Below are 20,867 nucleotides of genomic sequence, written 5' to 3' on the forward strand. Positions count from 1 at the left end.
CCTGGTTAATTACGCACCCTCGCGGCATCGAAAGCCGAAACAGCGCCGCTCCCAGAATTTCACGGTTGGGATCACGAAGATCCGGCTACATTCCTGAACCACGTGGTAGCAAACGCAGCCCCCGAAACCCGTAAGGACCCCATCTTTGAAGAATTGGATTTTTACTCTCCAGAGTTTTATTTATTTGTGGAGAAAAGTTAGGAGCATTGGATTTAAATTCATAACTCCAAGAGCCTTCAATCAGGATCTCTTGGAAAATTTCTTTTCCTGCGTAAGGGGCTATGCCGGAGCAAATTCAAAACCCACTCCTACTTCATTTGCCCACACCACTAAGGTACTGCTGGTGAACAATTTGATCTCTCCCCGTGCCGTTGGAGCCAATGGTGAAGATGATGGGTCACTCTCATATTTGGACAACTTGAAAACTTTCTTGAACACTGAAGTTGCCATCCCAGAGACTCCTTTGGTCTCTCTTGTGGCCCTCCGAAAATTAGTGAAAAAATGTACGGAAACTGGTTCCATACTAAATGTTAAAAAAATAAGAAAACATTTAGTTCATTGGGTTTGCAAACAATAAGCAGACACGGTTTCATAAAAGTAAGCCGATATTTCTGACGTTTTGCCATAGTTAGTAACGGGTGTTTTTTTAAATTTGGCGTCGAAGTAGGCTTTGAACTGTCGATTGTGAACGCATTATACAGGTTACGGATCACGGATCAGCTGTTTAAATTTTACGCTTTTATACGAGTGGTGCGATCTCAATCGACTCTCCAACGCCTACTTCGACGCCAAATTTAAAAAAACACCCTTTACAGAACAGGTACTTTTCCTAAACCACCAAGGCCTCCTTGATTTGAAACAAGAAAAAATATACTTAAAATTAGTTTCAAGCCAAGCAGGGCTTAATCCCCAAATATGAAATTCAAATTTTTGTTGGGACACCTGTGTATAGATTTACCATGGTCCAATCCCTAATTCTCCCGATCAAAGTTTGGTTCTGTAACTGGTTTAACCGAGAAATTAATAAGAACGACATTCTTGATCAAACTTTTTTTTCACCTGGATGGCTACATCAATTCACGGAATTATCGAACTTGGTCTAATCAAAATCCCCCTGCGACCTTCTGTCTCAAAAATCTAGTGAAAAAATCATTTTTATATATTTAGATGAAATCTGGATTTTTTAAAAGGGTAAACCTATTCGGCGATGGATAAAAGACGATATGTAAAGCTATCCCGTAAGGATAGGGGGAAAAACTACTATTTTACACGCTAGTTGCACTTCAAGTTTTTTGCCAGGTTGTGACTTATTACTGGAAAGTGCAAACAACGATTGGGACTACCACAAGATCATGACCGGAGAACTTTTTAAACAGTTGACGCAACAGCAGCTTATTCCGGCTTTGTCCAATATTGTAGGAAAATGTGTGGTGGTAATGGATAACGCACCATACCATTCTATGCGTATCGACAAATCTCCAACATTTTCTTCTACAAAGAGACAGATGCAGGAATGACATAACACTGACTTTGACAACAATTTTACGAAAAACAACTTTACGTTTTAATTCGACCATATCAATAATACGGACAAAAACGTTACGTAATTTTCGAACTTTTACACCTATCAGGACATGAGGTTCTTAGGCTTCCCCCATACCATTGCAAATATAACCCTATCGAAATGGCACAGGCGAGGTGTAAATCTCATTATGACAAACATATAAATTCGCAACCCCCATCGAAAGACAGGGTTCTTAATTTATGGAAGGACACTTTAACTTTATGTACAGCAGACTTTTGGACAAAATGCATTGAACATTGTGAAAAACTTATTAAAGACGACTGGACTAGACATATGGGTGAATGTATTGTAAATGATATATTATAATTACATTAGAAGAATCTGTTTCAGAATCCGAAGATAACTTGTTTTCCGATTCTAATAAAATTATTATAGAAATAGAGGAAACAAGGAACGAAAAAACTATAGATGTTGTTTTTACAAGATATTTCCACAGAGTTGATACAAGAATATTTATATCGTACCTTCGTTATCACAAACCACTAATAACATTTGTACATTACAATGAAAATCCTGATCAATACATACACAAATACCTGCGGTGTTTCCCTAGTTTGCAAAAATTTTCGAAACTGAAGTACTAATTTGGGGAAGTGGTGCGTTATCAGGTAATAGTTATTTACTTTATTAGTGGGATAGAAGCATTATTACTCTACGAGTGTGAATGATTGCAAATGACGAGGGCGTTAGCCCGAGCTTCATTTGTAATCACACGAGTTACTGTAATATGCTCTAGCCCACGTGTGATGTACAAAACTTTATCTACATCTGCCTAATTCAAGAAACTCTAAAAAAATCTAAATCTATAATTTTCATTCAAAATAAAAATCAAGGAAACTTTCGGAGTGTTATTATGGCAACCGCTCAAATTTGTTACAAACAATTTTTTAAATGTCAACAATTTTTTGTACACATTGTGCATCAATATTGTAATCCCATAATAATGAATGATTCAGAAACGGAAAATCTGCCCTTGGAAATTGAAGAAGCTGCTGCAAATGTTGTCTCTTCACTTTTACCAGATAAGTCACAAGCGAAGTATGAACATTTTTATAAACGGTTCACTGATTGGTGTACGTCCAAGAAAATTAAGAATGAAGCAAAAGAAAAAGTAGTACTGGCATTTTTTGAAGAATTATCGAAGAAGTATAAGTGCTCCAGTCTTTGGGCTTTCTATTCAATGCTGCGAGCTACAATCTCAATGAAGCAAAATGTTGATATTAGTAAATTTAATCATTTAATTGCTTTTTTGAAAAAGCAATCAGTGGGACACAGGCCAAAGAAATCCAGAGTATTAACAAAAGAGGAAGTTTCAAAATTTTTAAAAGAAGCTGGAGATAAAGAATTTCTGTTAATAAAGGTAAAAACGTTTTGAATCTTTGATATAATGAAACCAATAACTTCATATTTAAGGTTGCCTTGATAATTGGACTAGGAGGTGCTTGCAGAGTAGATGAACTAACTAACCTGCAATTAGAAAATGTGAAAAAAGAGGGACAGCTTTTTCATATCTTCATACCAAATACAAAGACCAAAGTATCCCGAGAATTCTTTGTTACTGTCGGAGGCATCGAAGGAGTGAACATGGTTGAAGTAATACAAAAATACCTTGCGCTGCGTCCTAATCATGCTGTTCATGGAAGGTTTTTCGTCGGTTACAGAGGTGGTAATTGCATAAAGCTTCCCGTTGGGATAAACACATTTAGTGCAATGCCAAAGAAGATTGCCAACTTTCTTAATTTACCACAAGCTCAAGAATACACAGGGCATTGTTTTCGAAGATCGTCCACTTCACTATTAGCAAATACCGGAGCAGATCTATTAACAATAAAGCGTCATGGTGGTTGGCGATCAAATGCTGTATGTGAGGGTTACATTGATACTTCAGTTGAAAACAAGAAAAAAATAGCCTCAAAAATTCTTGGAGGAGAGATGACTGACAATGAAGCTACAACAAGTGCTTCCAACATTTCCTACCAAGATTTCAGCCTTCTTGGAAGAGAACTTGTTATTGCTCAAGCTAAAGCAGGCATTTCCCAACAAAATTTAAATGTCAGGAGCAAGAATTCAGATCAGGTGACTTCATCTGCCATTAATTTTACTAATTGTAAAAAATGTGTGTTTAATATTTATCAGAAATAATAGTTACTTAGTTAAATTAAGTAGGCCTATTATTGCGCATTTTTCATTTTAATAAAATATGATTAATTAAAGATTGGTGATTTTTCATTACACCACTAGTGGTGTAATAGGGTTCATTGTTCAACTCAAATGAGCGCTATAGTAACGCTCTTATAACACAGATGTAGATAAAAAATAAATAAAATACCCAACCTGAAATCAGTCATCAGTCAAAATGGATCTACGTCGTCCACTCACGGACCAGGAGCTTTTACATTTGATACAACAAGGCTTATCAGATACCCAGGGTTTCAGCAACGACAATGGCGAAACTGACGAGGAGTCCCATATTAAAGAAGGAAATTTAGTTTACTTGCGATTTCATCAACTAACTTGGGATTACCCGTCGAAGAACACGACCAATTCGCTGCGGATGAAGAAAATGTATTTGAGATTGATGAAAATGTCGATGATGAAGGCCAAAAAAGTGAAGTTTCAAACAAGACTGAAGGAACTGAGTGAAACAAACTTATGTATCGACGAACAGATGATATCATTCAAAGGTCATATTAATATAAAACAGTACATCAAAAATAAACCAACTAAGTGGGGTATAAAATTGTTCGCACCATAAGGTAGTAGTGGTCTATTGTATGACTGCTCAATATATCAGGGCGCATCAACTGAGATCGACGAAGTTCAGTCTTCTGTAATGAATGGACTTTGGGGGCGCAGTAGTTGCGAAGCTCTCGACAAGAATTGAATCATGCCCTTTATTATGACAATTGTAGATAGATAAGGGTTATCAATTTAAAGGTAACAACAACAAAATATCTTGGAATCACATAAGAAAGTTACAAAAACTACAACTCATTTTGAAGTAAACAGAATTAAAGTTGTGCAGGCTCTAAGTGAAAGTGTATGCAATAGTTCGAAATTTGCAAAAGATTTGAATTTGGAAGGCTTTCAAGGTCGTAAAGATATAGCTCAGTTTTGTTTAAACTTTAACAATGCTTTTGAGATATGGAATTGTAAAAATAAATTATCAAGAGATCGTTTTCGTGTGCCTCTCAATGAGGTGAATTACACAACAACAGGTTGATAACATACATAGAGAATTTAAAAGACAATGCAAGAACACCTATATTGCAAAGTAAACGGAAAACGGGTTTCCTTGGTGTAATTCTTTGTTTAAAAAATATGTTAGTCTCTACCACGCCTTTGTAGACGGAAAGGAACTGAAATATTTGTTGACATTTAAATTGTCGCAAGATTTTTTGGAAACATTTTTTAGTACCATTCGGGCAAGAAGTGATTGGAATAACAACCCTAATGCCCTCCAATTTCAAGAGGCCTACAGCGGCTGTACAGAAACAAGTTCCCGGAACTGGCTGCAGTAAAAGACGAAAGGACTGTTCTAGAACAGACGACCCAACTGGAGGGGGCGGAGCCGACCCAGCGGAAAGTCTTCCGGATAAGTCACACAGGTACGGACGAAGATTTGTGGCAAAAAATAAAAATACTCGCCGATCCACGGTACTACCGAGAGAGGCCAAGATCGGGTTGATTTCAGGTGCTGGCGTATATGGAAGTCTCCTACGCCAAGGGGATAATGATTTAATTATCTGGAAAGCACCAATGGGGAAGACAGCAATGAATCAAAAAAGAAAAGATTGCATTTAGATGAACAGGCCAAACAGATTTGTTTAAATGTTTACAACAATCTGTTAAAAGAGTGAAACGGTGTTAAAACAGCAGCACATATAACTGGCGTTTCTTATACAACCATGGTAAAATTAGTAAGAGAAGGAAAATGCGTCTTGATGCTGGAAAAAGCATGAAACAGAATTCAGCGGCGAAGTTGCTAGGAAGACTATAAAAGAAATGAAATTGGAACGATGGAGACGATTAATAAAAATATATTTGAAATGGATTTTCATCTGACTGAAGACACATTAAGATGGTTAAAAAAAAACATGGAGGAGGACGAAGTATTCAGGACGGGCACAATAAATCCAAGCATGGATGCTAATTACATTAATAATTGCTGGAAAAATTTGGCAATTCGGCTGAACGCCTGTGGCAACGGTCCATGTTTGTCATGGAATGAATGGAAAAAGGTGTGAAATTTAACCATGATTGAAGGTCCGTATGTTTCAAATTGAACATATTATTAAACTATGTAATTTTTTTATAGCGTTTCACCGACTGGAAAAACGCCACGAGGCGAAGTACAGAAAAAACGCCCAAGAAAGAAACTTGACCGGTGGTGGTTCTTCGTCGGCAATTCCTCTGGAAGAGAGAGGAATTTCTGTTTGGGGCCGCGTTACAGTCACTGGCACACCAAGTGTCTGTATATCTGGGGAATTCCAAGCAGAAGCTCACAACGAACTTCTCTCTGGGGGTGAAGAAGAAAATGAAGACCTTGGCCAAGTTGAGGATGACGAGGTGATGCAACAACCCAGTGACAGGCCAACTCCCCAAAAACCAAAAGGAAGAATTTTTAAAAAGTCCGCCAAGGGAATAGGAGAAGAATTTTTAGAATTATATAAAAAAAATATTGACACCAATGAAAAAAAAAAAAAAACGAACTACATTTTTACCAATAATTGATCAGTTTCTTTTAGCGGTGCTATTATTATTACACCGTCCTCATCTGAGGTTAACACAGAAACTAGGCAATATAAGACTTACTGAAAATGAAGTACAACTGAATATAAAAACAAATTCCACAGCAAATTTACTGGGTATCCCTACTACTACGGTCTATTTAAACGTCGTCTTATACATGTAACTATTTGGTAATATTAATGAAACGTCAACACTTGTACTTCGCCAACACAACCCCGGCATCACCTGAAATTCATCAACTTCAAGTTTGTGTATGATCCTGATTTAAACAAGCAAGCAGTTTAGCAAGAAATAACAATGTAACTGGGATTTTGCTTCGCCGATTTATAATTTGTGCAGTGTCCCATTTGAAACCTGAAAAATCGTTACCGCGATTTTAGACGTTTAGAGACTGGTGTAACAAGAATAATGTGACAAGGGTGTCGGAAAACGTTGTATTGGCTTACTTACTAGAATTTATTTATTGCGGAAGGTAAATGTTAAGTTATGTTATAAGTTATATCATCTGTCCTCCCTCACAGTCCCCATTGGTCAACCGTTCCCGCCGACACCACACCATGGAGAGAACGCCAACCGACGCCTACAAAAGATCAACACCCAGCCAGAATTTACAAGAAACTTTGCTTTCGGAGAGACTCAGCTCCACTAACCTCTCTCCTAGATACACTGCTTACTTTTTGTGATTTGTGTTTAGTTAATTAGTTTGCTAGAATTAAACACCGATTATATTGAACCCCACATGCTTACTTTTACGACCCTCGTCAAGGCACGGCTGCGAAATTGAATTTCGCAGCCTGTTCTCGGTATACGAAGTGCTCATTTTGCGTACGGTTGTACACAAAATAAATGTTCATTGCTATCTTTTAGACGACATCTAATTGGGAAAACTTAAAGCACTTAAAACTTATTGAATTAAGAAGCTTCCTGGGCGTATTCAATGGCAAGAAGTTGAATAGTCGAACTGAAGAGAGAAAAGACAGATTCCTAGACTTTGCCCAGAAAAACATTGAAACAACGGAATTTAACAGTAGATTTTTTCAGCCAAATTTTTGGGCCTTTCTATAACAACCCAACCATGATTCGATATTGAGAACGTGTTTGAAATAGTTACACCTAGAACCGTATGAAATTAAAGTAATCGGATTTTTGTGGGAAACTTTCCCACTGCCGCCAGAAAAATTACTGCTTAGAAAATTTGAGGTCAGAAGTGTTTTTGAAAAATATAAAAATAGTTTTGCTTTTTTAAATATACCTTAAAAACAGGGTAAAACCCTTAAATTTGAACTGTAGTGCTAAACAGGCCCATATAGTACAAACTTCAAAACAGGGGAAAATCGCATGTAATCCTATTCATAAATAAATAGTGTAACGAAGTTACTAGGAAACGCTCCCGGTGGCGGAAAAATTCCGTTCTTTCTCCGAGGCGGGGCAGAAAATTAGCGCGGAGCCGACTGCTTCAACCGCGTCCACCGAATCGGCCCCGGAACCCGTGTTCCTTCCGGCCGACAATACCCGGACTTCGCGCTGAGCAGAGCTCCCCAACCGCAACAGCCTCCAGGCCCGACCGGGTGAAGTTGGCGCGCGCTCTCGCGAAGAAAAGCAACGATGAAAACCTTCGCCACCGGAAGGAGCGTTGTCATCTGGGAGACCGCGCTCTCCATCAGAACCACACTCTGCCGTCCAGTGCCGAGGGTTCCGCGGCGAAGCGAAACCCCGAACCCTCCGGCCCGCACACCGTCCCGAAAGTCCTTGCCTCCGTGGCACCCAACGCTCAACCCCCGTCCTAACCGAAGACCCTCAGAGCGCAAGCAAGCGACCTGAGGCCATACCGAGCACCCGAAGCCCCAGCTGACCTTGTCAACATTTGCAGGATGCCAAATCAGCGGGCCCCACCGGCACCGACAGGGTTCACCAGCGTCCGGCAGCAGCTGCGGCGACGGCTGAACGGTCAGACCGTCCTCGCGCGGGCTGTGCGAAAGGCCGCCCGCCAGCTACAGGAGCGTTTTCGCCGGACGCCCCGGGCCGCCCAGGAGGAAACGACGACCCAGCCACCCCACTGCCGCCGGAAGACGCCGACGATCTCTCCATCCGACGCGACGCCGACGATCTCTCCATCCGACGCGACGCCGACGATCTCTCCATCCGACGCGACGCCAACGATCTCTCGATCCGATGCGGAGCCGACAATCCCTCCGTTCGAAGCGGAGCCGACGACCACCCCGTCCGAAGCGGAGTCGACGACACCAGCACCCGCTACGGACCAGACACTGGACCTGGAGAGGGAGGTCATCGACGAGATAGACGCGGCCCTCGCCGGGATGGGTAGCCCGGCTCCCAGCCCGGCAGCCCGACCGCCCTCCCCTCAGCCCGCCGCACCGACTCGGACGCCCACACCCGGACCGCCCGCGACCGAACCAGCCCCGGAGGAGTTTTACGACTGGATGGGGCGGGAAGAGGGGACGACAAACAGCGTCCCCGGGCACTCCCGCGGCGCGTGCCGGGCTCCGGCAGTTCTCTTCTGCTCCCGGTGTGGGACCCTGGGGCTAATGTCCAGAGACTGCCCACGCACCGCGCGCAGCCCCACCGAGTCAACAAAAGTAACGTGCACAGCCGACAGAGCATCACTCCCGTCCCGATTCCGCTTCCGACACCAGCTCCGATCCCGAACCCGCCTCGAATCCGACAACCCGAACCAGCCTTCCGTTCCCCGCACCTCGGCCGTTTGCACCCGGCAAACAGCCAGGCCTTCCGCCCCTTTCCCTGACCCGACTCCAGTCCGTCCGAAACCAACTTTCCCGCTCTCCCGTTCTCTCTTTCTGTCCCGCAGGCACAGTGAGCAGTGAAGCCGGTCCGTCCAGAACAAGTAAGTACAAATCTCTACACCAAGGACGCTCCACCGGAGACAAACGCGACCAGCCAGGCGCTCCAGGTCACGGACACCATCCCCAGGGGATTTCGCCGGACCTGGTTCTCCAAGCCCCATTTGTAAATAAAGGTTTTAGCGACTGTTATTTGTTTTGGCTCCCCCCTTCCCGCGCCCTGACAGCCGACCCCCGGACATACCGTAACTCCGCGAGGCTACCCCGGCCGTGTGGCGTCCCACCACAGCCGAAAAAAGGGACTGGCGCTCGAGGCTTACCGCGACCGACCGAACGGTGTCAAACCCCAGTGACGTCACTACCTGTATAGTAAAAAATCCACTTCGAAAGAATCTGGTTGTTTCACGTTTTTAGGTAGCTTAGTTTTGGAGATAAGTACGGTTTTAGGAAAATCTTTGCTATTTTTTTAAGCCACTACGCAACGTTTTTCGCCAAAATGGCAGAGAGAAAAGTTGTTCCTTTTGATGAGTTCTATTACCAGTTAAAATTAATGTACTTATTTCAGAAAGACCCTGTAGATTGTAACAATGAGTAAGGACGAAGGACCTGGACACAGCCATCTCTACTTACAAGCCGTGAAGTTAGAAATCTGGCAACGTCGCGTGTGGGTCTATTCCTTCATCAGTCTACCTTTGTTAGATAGTGTTTTTGTGAGTTTGAATCAAAAACAGTGAGATAAATTGGTGCTGAAGAAGTATTTAACAATTCTTGAGCAAAAAGAATAATCAAAAAGTACGAGTATTAACCACATTAGCAATTAAAAGTATAAAATCAGATAACCTTTATGTTGATTTTAGTGTTGTATGCGAATGTGGAACATCATGTGAAAAAATATACGTCCTTGCGGCATTAATTATGAGCAATATAGTGTTAAATAATTATAGTAAAAATAAAAAGAATGCTTGTCAACATGAAAAACGTAGTACAAAGAAAAAACTTACCACTTTGAATAATTAGCGAATATGTACAGTCGATGGACAAATAAAACTGGGACAAAAATGACAATCATATAAGTCAAAATCTACAAATTTGCATCGTTTAATTAGGGCTTTCTCACAAATAGGTTAACTTTGGTATGACATATTATATAGACACTGACAAATATATTGACTATTCAATGGTCTGATTTACGTAGATTCAATTTTAAGTGTCCCAGTTTTATTTGTCCACCGACCGTACTAAGTATTAAAATCGTTGAAATCTTGATAATGTTTTTTGTTCGACACTGTCAGAATTTGAGAATTTTCTCTTGTGTGAACGGATTTTGATAAATGTCACAACTTGTCAAAACGAAACGTCAAGCTAATTTTACAGATTTTAAGCGAATTTTGAGCTTTTAAGAGGCTAGTCGAATAAAAAAACGTTGTATTCAACTCGTTCGTGTGTAAATTTGGCCTTTTTTGGCACTCGTGGCCCTTTAAAACGCGTTTCACTCGCGTTTTAACCTGGCCCACTCATGCCAAAAAAGGTCCAATTTACACGCAAACTCGTTAAATAAACTACTATTTTTATACGTTTCCCTTTTATCCATCCTTTATTCATTACATTACTATATGAAATTTAAAAAAATTACCTACCAAAAAACGAATTAACTAGATAAGGCGCTTTGAGCGGCCTGGCGCGTAGACCCACTTGAAGGCGACTAAGCGGTGTTGCCAATTTTAACTTCACGGCTTGTAAGTAGAGATGGCTGTGACCTGGACCATCAAAGAGGATAAGGTATGGAGATAAGATTACGAGTAAACGTTGCTAAAATGGGCAGAAGAAGTAAGTTCTGAAATCGAAGCACATGAAGATTTTGAGCATAATATTGCTGAACATGATGAATTACAAGTTGAGGAACTAGATCCCTCTCCTAGCAAAAATTATATGCAGGGGGAAAATCGTTACAAATTAAGGCACCTCGACATTGTAAAAACACGCATAAAATGTCCAGGACTGAAAAATCGTGGTTTTTACAAAGAGGATCCAGAAAATGTGTGGAAGACTCTCTTCGATTATGATATATTTGGCGTCATTCTTCAATGGACAAATAAACGCATGGCTAAAATAAGATTAGAATATACAAATGAAAGTAGTAGTGACCTTTTTGATTTGGATATCATAGAGCTTAGGTCTTTCATAGGCTTGCTATTGCTCACATCAATCTTCAAATCTAATCATGAAGATTTACGGACTATATTTGCTACTGATGGGTCAGGTCGTCACATATTCAGATGCGTTACGAATGCCAACCGATTTGCAATCATTCTTTCTACTCTAAGAATTGACGATCCTGAAACCAGAGTTGAGCGTAGAAATCAGGATATTCTTACCCCTATTTCAAAAATTTGTAATGCATTTATTCGTAATTGTCAGAATGTTTAAACAATAGGTTTTTGTGCCTGTGTAGGCGAGATGTTGGTTTCATTTAGAGGCCGCTCAAAATTCAAAATGTATATGCCACAAAAACCTTGCAAATATGGATTAAAAATAATGGCTCTAAAGTCTAAAGGATGCAAGAAGTGGATACCTTACTAAATGCCTATATTTATAGCGGCAAAGATTCCAATGGATATAATTTACCCGACGATCTGAAAAAGTACTCTAAACCAACCCAAGCTGTACTTAGACTCGCGAAACCAATTTTCAGCACAAACAGGAACATAACGGCCGATAATTGGTTTTCTTCCATAGAGCTAGTAGATGTCCCGAAGGAAGTAAAACTTACTTACGTAGGAACTCTGAAGAAAAACAAGAAGGAGATTCCTCCGAACAAGGGCTGTTGGCTCATCCTTATATGGATACACCAATGATATAGCAATGCTGTCCCATGAGACAAAGAAAAACTAAGCTGTGATACTCGTTTCTTCTGTGAACCACCAAGAGGGCATTGACAATGGTAAACCAGAAATAATATCACATTATAATAACACAAAAGGAGATGTGAATAGTCTTGATGAAAAAAGTAGCATTTATTCATCAAGTCGAAGGACAAGACGATGGCCTATGGCTATTTTTTTTAGAATGGTGGACATTGCTTCTGTAAATTCCTGTTTACTTCGCCAATCATACAGAGATAATCCGAAGCTGATGAGATATAATTTCATTAAACAATTATCAATGCAATTGGTTAAACTTGAAACGGAACGCATATTACAAAACCTTCGCATTACACGTGTAGTCAGGATGTGTATTACGAGAGTGCTGCAAATAAAAGAAGAAAATAATATTGGTGAAGGCGAAAAATTAGAAGTAAGGAAGGCATGTAGAAGATGCCCGGTCAGTGAAAGAAAAACATCTAATTGTTGCATTATATAAAACAATAAAGTCTACAATTTGTGGCATTAAAAAAAAAGAAAGAAAAAATTGTCAATGTGGTTAGTCACACGTTAGCGCCTAGTAAAAAGCGCACGTTGAGAGCTTCTGAATTTCCAAAAGTGGAAGCAGCACTATATAAATGGTTTCTTAAATAAAGAGAAAGACATGTGCCAATAACAGGTGCTATATTGAAAGAAAATCCAGTTACTCTGTACAATACCATGCATCAAAATTTTCTTTTTGTTGTTGTTTCGAGCTTGTTGTCTTTTGTTATGTTGTGGGTGCAAATAAAATAGATAGCGGCTGAAGCCGCCTTCGACGATTACGGAAGTTGGGCCTCCGGAAGGTGCGAGAGTGTTACCGGGCGCTGTTCGCGTCCGGGTTTTGTTCAACACATTTCTGCTCTCCCATTGGCCGATCAATGAGAGGTCTCCGTTTGCTTTGGCCCAACTTTCCGATAAATAGTCGACGCCGGCCGGAACTCAGTCACTTTCGTCCAAGCTTTCAACTTGAGCGTTTGTTTTTCTCCTCTCCTCTCCCTCAACAAAAAAGACTGCGGCTCCGTAAAAGCGAGCTGGGCAGAAAGACGATGCTCTTATTCGAGACATGCACTTCCCGAAATGGGACTCAACCGGCACATCCTCCAGCCGCCGACGTGGAAGCGACACCGTTCCCTCAACTCGACACCGGCCCCGAAGATGGACTCAAAGTTCGACCTCTCCAGAGGGCCGGTGGTAACAATTGGAACGGCAAATAAATCTGGTTAGATGGTACAGGAAGATTTTGTGATTTTTTTGAAACACTTCCTCAAACATACAAGGTGCACTAAAGAGCGACCAGTATAGTTGATTCTCGATAATCATGATTCACACCTTTCGCTTGACGGTATCGAGCTCTGCAGGGAATCTGGAATTATAATTCTATCACTGCCCCCACACTGTTCACATAAACTCCAACCTCTCGATCGATCGGTTTATGGTCCCTTCAAGAAATACGTGAACAGCATGTTCGATGCTTGGATGCGTAGCAATCCAGGAAAAACAATGAGTATCTATGATATTCCAGGAGTGGTAAGAGATGCTCTGCCCTTAGCCACTACTCCCAAGAATATTCAGTCAGGATTTAGAGTTTCTGGCATTTGGCCCTTGAATCGACACATCTTCACTGATGACGAGTTTCTGACGAGTGCCGTGACTGACCGACCATATCTGATAAATGCTGATAACGAAGAAAAGAACAGTGACCAAAAAAGGAACGGCGATGAAGAAGAAAGGAATGGTGACGAAAAAGGGCACAGTAACTAAGAATGAACCAAGGCAGAAACGATGACGAAGAAAGAAACACTGACAGAAAGCGAGATAATGATGAGTCTATTGTAGATGGACATCAGACGCCGCCCCATTCGTTCGTGTCATTTGAAGATGTGTCAAAGCCTTCAGTGTCAGGCTTGGCGAGCAATTTGAAGACTCATTTTAGTCCATCGGATCTAAGACCATTTCCTAAGGCCGCCAAACGTATGAACAACAGAAAGGGCAGCAAGAAACGGAAATCGACAATACTAACTGACACTCCGAATAAAAATGAGCTCGAAGAAGACCAGCAAAGAAGGAATGCAAAAAAAATGAAACAGCTGCTGAAATCTAAAGGAACAAAACGAAATCTTGATACTGGCACGAAAAAAAGCAAACAGGAAAGTCGAAGAAGAGAAAAACAAAGCACGAAGACACGGACGAATCAAGTGGTGATGACACATATTGCTTAATTTGTTGTGAGCCGTACACCAACGCGAGCCCTCTATTTACGCCAGTGATGGAAGTGATGATGAGTCTTATGTTCCGTTAACAGATGACGAAGAAACCGATATAAATCTTTTTGATCATATACATATTGTACTTGTCCATAAGCGTCGACAAATTCAAATCTTTATGGGTCTTAATAATTTTTTCAGCAGCTGCATGCGAAAGTAGCTCCTTACTTCCTGTCGTTTATGGAAACACATCGCCACAGTTACCCAGGTACTCAGCTTAAAAAGTAATGAAATCGATCAATTGGGAAAGTTAATGGGACACACAACAAAAACACACGAAACTTTTTACAAGTAATATTCGCATTTTTAACTACACAGTGTGAGGTTAAATCAACGCAACAATTCATTATTGACTAAACGCAGTTCAAAAATAAAAAAAAAACATTGTGGTGCAAATGACTTATCTGTCACTGTGATAAGTAATAGGAAATGTCATGAGAAATGTGTGTTATTTGCACTACAATGGTTTTTTTGATTTTTGCACAGCGTTTAGGCGTTATTTTTTCCATAAAGTACATTGTAACGAAGTTACTAGGAAACCGCTCCCGGTGGCGGAAAAATTCCGTTCTTTCTCCGGGTCGGGCTAGAAAATTAGCGCGAAGCCGACCGCACCAACCGTAACCCTCAAATCCGCCCCGGAACCCGTGTCTCCTCCGGACGCCGACATCCGGACTCTGCACCGAACCGAGCTCTCCCATCGCCACAGTCTGGGAGTCACCGGTGACGCGCAACCCCACCACGCGCGACCGAAGGAAATAAAAGCAACGTGCACAGCCAGCAGAGCTGATTCCCGTCCCGGTCCGACTTCCTTCAACAGCTCCGACCCTGCTCCCGACCACGCTCCCAAACATCTACATCCCGCTTCACCCCTTGTCTCCGGCCCGTTCCTTCCCATCGTGAGGGAACTAGGCTATGCCGCTTCTCCCCTGTCTCCAGCCCGTTCCTTCCCATCGTGAGGGAACTAGGCCAGCCCTGTACTCCCGTGCCCCGCCGCCCCGTCCAGGTGAAGCAAGTGGTGTTCCAGGTCCGGCAGGAGCAAAAGTAAGTCCGAGCCACACCCTTCTCCACCCCCCGCCGAGGACATCCCCCAGGTCACGGACACCATTCCCGGAGGATTTCGCCTCCACCAAATTGAGTGATGGAAATGTCATTTTCAGACTTGACGTTGGAAATAGTTATTTATTTAACGATTCGTGTGTAATTCTCAAATTCTGACAGTGTCGAACAAAAAAAGGTTTTTTTAGCGGTAGTTGTTTGTTCTACTTCCCCCTTCCCCGCACCCTGACAGACGACTCCTAGACGCCGTAACTCCGCAGAGCTACCCCGGCCGTGTGGCGTCCCACCACAGCCGAAAAAAGGGACTGGCGCTCGAGGCAGACCGCGACCGACCGGCGTCAAATCAGACCCCGTGACGTCACCACCGGAAGTGACCGTCACAACATACACGAAATAACAGTTGCATTAAAAAATGAATTAAATTTCTATTTCCTTGAAGGAAGTTAAAAACTTTTTAAACAATATTTTTTGAGGGTCATGTGTTGACTCAAGCCCAAGTTAGGGATAAGCCAGACTCAAGTCTTGCTTACATGAGTTTAGTGGCTCAAAATTGTCTCTGTACACTCTGACAGCTGTTGTTTATCGTTTCGTTTCGTTTCGTTTCAATTATATGGATAGGTACTAATGTTCAAATTTGAATTTTAGATGTAGGTACTGTTACGATTTAAATTTCGCGGTAAATCGTAAAGGCGAGAACGTTCTAGAACATTCCAGAACGGGCTCTCGGACCCCGACTTCCGGTACCGGCCGCGTCAATTCGGCGAAAGGAGGGGGAAAATATATAAAGGTGGAACAGACGCCATGTCAGGGGTTCTCGACTAGTTCAGGTCAGAGGTTACGATCGATCCGTGTGTGAGTGTTGTGTTCAAAGGGGGAGATTAGGGGGTGTTTTAGTGTGCAACAGGTGCTGGCGAACCCGTGGAGGAAGACCCATTCGGCTGGGAAATCGTCCTAGAAGAATTCCAACCGAAACGTCGCGGCGGATAAAGGCTTCCTTCACGAGCGTCATCGACCCTACGCTTCAGCGGATTTATTTCACCACCCTGTTGGGCCGCCGTCATCCCCCACGACCCCACCGGAGAGCAGGACCTCACACCGGACTGTCCCTGGCCGAGGAACCCGAGTCCAGGAGCAACTCATATCTGGCAAGGTCCTTCAGCGTCTTTCTTTTACTGTCCGCCATCTTGGCACATTTCTTTTACGTTGATTTACGCTACCAGACCTGGAGTGACCTCGCCAGAAACGACGCGCTCGCTGGCTCTCGGAAGTTTTTTTTTTTATTTATCACTTTACTTGATCGTTTTCCATTTTTTTGCACCGGGGCTAAACCTGACTAATTCACGCCTATCCCTAGGGAGTGTCGTGGGGAGGAAGGACCCCGAGGACTTTCCGAGGATACGGACGGCGTGATAGACCAGCGGCGGAAGAAGGACTCGGAGGACCTTCCTCCGGCTCGCTCTCCCAAGGACTCTTCTTGGATTTCAAGCCCCAGACCCGGTGTAAGGGAAGTTTGGTTTAATTTTCATTGATTGGTCATTCGTAACTTTTGAGATTTAGCCTGGTAGTACCGGCACTGTTTGTGAATTTAACTAGAGTTTAAGCGCCTTCAGCGTGTTACTTTGAGAACCATCAGTTCACTCATAACTTCGCCTTTATATTGTTAACTTTGGTTAGTTCAATTTGGTCTCAAGGCCCATATCTTTAATTTGTTCATTTTGGAATAACACTTGGTTTGTATCCTAGCATCACCTTGCATAGTCGACAGTGTTTAGCCCGTAGCGGCATCTAAGTTGTAGTTAAATAGTTACTTGTCGCCTGTAAGGTTAGGAAGGGAATATTAAACACTCTCATTATTACTTCTGTGTTTCTGTCCAACACCTGGTATAACACCGTGTTTGCGTAGCATCATTTCTACTTCAACAGCCTCGCTCTCGAGACGTAAGTGTGTTTATGTGCCGGACCCGGAACCAATCAGTCTCAGAAAGCGTTATTTAAATTTCCCCCGGTGAAGTTGGGAGATTTAAGTTTTCTCTTGTCGGTGTAGTAGTTCAGGAGAAAATAATAACGTAACAGTACCTAAGCATTAAATAGGATCTATCGCAAGATGGAATTTTTTTATGACTTTGTTGGCGAAGTAGGAGAAGAAAAAGTTCCAAATATACGTCAACAACGTATTTTGTATATTGTATATTGGCCCATAATTTTTTCAATTGCTGTGTCGTGCGTACTGTGGTACTCTCTGGTTGGATATTGTACTGGGTGGTAATCCTTTCCCAAGCACTATTTTTTCCTTTCACCGAAACTACATTTGTTTTTTTATTTTTTATTGCCTTTCCCATATCGCGTATGAGAGAAGCCACAAGAATTTTCTCCTTTAAACCGTACGCGGTTTCCATTTTGCAAGAGAATTCACAACAAGCTGTCACAAGGTATATGGTATAACCAAGGCAACACGACTCAAACAAAACTGAAGTAAGACTCAAGTCTAACTTTTACGAGTTTAGCCGAAGTAACAATTACAATACGGATCTAGACTTGAGCAAAAAACTCAGGACTCGAGTACAACTTACTCAAGCTGGACTTAAGTTGCCGACTATAAATACCGGCCTTAGTAGTTCCAACCGCATTGCCTTTTTTAAACTCGAATAAACGTTAATTTTATTTTTTTTAATGTATTAATGAAGTTATTATTGCCTTTTAAAGCACAGATCTGGAGATAGATAGACTGCGTATCCAGCTTAAAAATTGGCCCCCCACCGCCATATTACGTGTCATGATGCTCTTTTGTCTAAATGTAATGACAAATACTACCTATTTTAACTTACTATTGTGTCAGTTTCATCATCTTCGATTGAAATAGTTTTGAGTTGGTTTGGTAAGTCGTGGATAAAAAAAAAATAGGACAAGTCGAGAAAACAAGTAAGCTTTTTTCTATAAAATTTAGTTGCTTGACTTTGGCTTTATAATTAAGATACGTTTCTAATCACTTTTCGTACCAAGTGCACACTCAGCACGTGTCAACCATGGTGTTTCACCCGTTTTTAATAAAACAGATGGTAGAAAATAATTTAAATCCTCATTGAAATAATATTAATGACGAATTCTTATCACAATGTGTGGCTAATTATAAACCTTATTATTTTAAATAAACAACAAAAGCAAGCATATCTTTTAGATATAGCTGTTCCAAATTCACAATATATAACACAGACATATAACACAAAAATTAATAAATATTTAGAGCTCTCCGTTGCTATGAGAAATCTTTGCTGTTTAGAAAAAAAATCGATTTTACCACTTGTAATTTCAGCAACAGGAATAGTACCGCAATCTCTTTTTAAAAATTTAAAAATTCTGGATTTGGGGAGCACATTGGTAGTTGAAATTCAAAAAGGTATATTATTATACTCATGTCATATCGTGCGGAAGTTCCTGAATATTGACACAAAACATAATAAAACACAACAAAGTTAAAAATGTGGAGGCGAGACGCCGGTAATTATGTTGATTAGCACTGCACTATAACTTGATAGTAATATCCGTAATAGTGTATGTACTCCGGTTTGCGACCTTCAACTGAAGAACATGAACGGGCAATAGTTGAAGTAATCGAGAATTGTCCTGTCTGATCGGCTGTACAAACAGTAGGCCTAACAAATTTTCCGACGTCAGTTCACACTGCTCGCCGCCCTTTACGACAAGTGAAAAACTTAAGGAATCACTCTGCTGTCAGAAAATTCCGTCTTATGCTCAGACATACGGAAGCGAGAATAGGTTTTGCGCTGGAACACATGTTGCGTGATCCTCATTTTTCGGAACATGTTGTTTTTGGCGGCCAGAAAGTGTTGCAGTCATGTTCGTCTGGACGGTTGTGGGTGTACAGACCGAGAGACAAACAAATGTTATAAAAGTTGATACCAAAGGCAGGTTCTCGATAAACATGTGGGCTTGGATTCCTGCAAACAGTCCTGGGTTCTTATTACAAATTGAATATCGTCTAACAAGTTTTTCGCTAAGGTGACTTTATCTTTCAACAAGATAACTGTCCAATTCACACCGCCCACAGGACAGCAGAATGCGTTCAAAACCATAATATAACCGTGCTTGACTGGCCGAATTACAGGCTTGACCTCAACTCAATTGAACATTTGTGGGGTATCTTAGTGAAAAATGTTGAAAAGCGCCAAGTGAGGCCGCAGAATAGGTTTGAGCTGTTGGCTGTAACAAATGACGCTTGACATGTGTTGCGGATGTTACGGCGATGGGGCCTCAGCGGGGTGGGGAAGCAACGCCCACTCACGGGGTGGACCACAGACCACTTACTCTTATAGACGTTTGAGTTAAATGCACCCAGACTGAACCAGGGTTTGCGACTAGAGTACTTTACTCCTTCAAACAATAGATGGAGCCAGTAGAGTTTTCTTATGTCCTGTAGATAAAAACCATGTGCGCATTTATCCACTGAAAAGCCACAATGTCCAAAATTGAAGCCCCACCGCGAACGCTTTTATTGGGACATATAAAGCGATGAGTGTCAATTCGCCATTAAACATTTATAATAGTAGTTTCAATTGTGAAAAGGATGACGACGAGTATTTGTTGGGAAGTTTGAAAATGTTTTTAAAAAGTGCTGCAGTTACATTGGACTTACTCGAATCACTGGCACATCCATTACCACCAAATCCATTGCCTGTTAGCTCTTCAATTTTGACTTCAGCAGGTTCAGACATAAGTATTAAGTTGGCATAATTGTCCAATAATTATGTGGCTGGTTTTTTACTGAAAAAAAAATAAGAAAAAAGTGGTGATGTGTGATGCTTCCAAGCAGTCATTGTTTTCCGAGGTGGATGGAAGTCCTGACAATGCATTAATTACAGCTCGCGAATATGGGGGTGCATGGGCGAAGCGTTTGTGCTATCCCACTGTAGAATTTGCCCTCTCATCACTGTGGGAATACGACAAGTTTTAAAAACTGTTCCCCATGAGGATAGACTTGTGCAGTTAATGGTCGAGGCGATTCATAACATGCTAAATTTCGACTTTCTTGGATGCCCAGCCCACAACTCACACCTTGTTGATTATGTAGTCAAACTATCCATAAGGACATTAACACATGCATATTGCCAGGAGATCAATAAAATTATAGTGGGGAAGGATTCTAGAGCACATGGTAGTAAAGATCTAGTAAAACGGCGTGCCCTAGACATATTGAGGCGCCGGAGTAAATTTAAAAAGTGATACGGAATGTTTTCTTAACAAGTAGGTAGTGTTAATAATTATTATTGTTGTACCTTCTTTTATTTTGTATTGTTGGATATACACAGTTTACTCTTTTCATATGTTTTGTTTATATAGTCCTCCAAAGTTGCTAAGAGCTCATAAAATTTTAGGGGTGTAACGAGCCATTATAAAAATATAAACTTATTTTAAGCCGACTATTGTGGCTCAACCCTCAAATTACTAATAATTTTCTTTTTCGGAATCAGGT

The 20,867-nt window shown here is 41.5% G+C and overlaps 2 long non-coding RNA genes across 3 annotated transcripts in view; both read right to left on the reverse strand.

The window, feature by feature from the left end:
* Positions 1-20,867, reverse strand: part of LOC138128124 (uncharacterized) — a 148,456-nt gene that overhangs the window by 105,056 nt on the left and 22,533 nt on the right. The window lies entirely within an intron of this gene.
* LOC138128132 (uncharacterized) lies at positions 16,483-20,024 on the reverse strand. Its single transcript, XR_011158557.1, has 2 exons — positions 17,258-20,024; positions 16,483-17,194 (listed from the first exon to the last, which is right to left on the reverse strand). It is a non-coding gene; the product is annotated as an uncharacterized lncRNA (long non-coding RNA).

The sequence above is a fragment of the Tenebrio molitor genome, chromosome 4 (genome assembly GCF_963966145.1).
Source record: "Tenebrio molitor chromosome 4, icTenMoli1.1, whole genome shotgun sequence".
Lineage (NCBI taxonomy): Eukaryota > Metazoa > Arthropoda > Insecta > Coleoptera > Tenebrionidae > Tenebrio > Tenebrio molitor.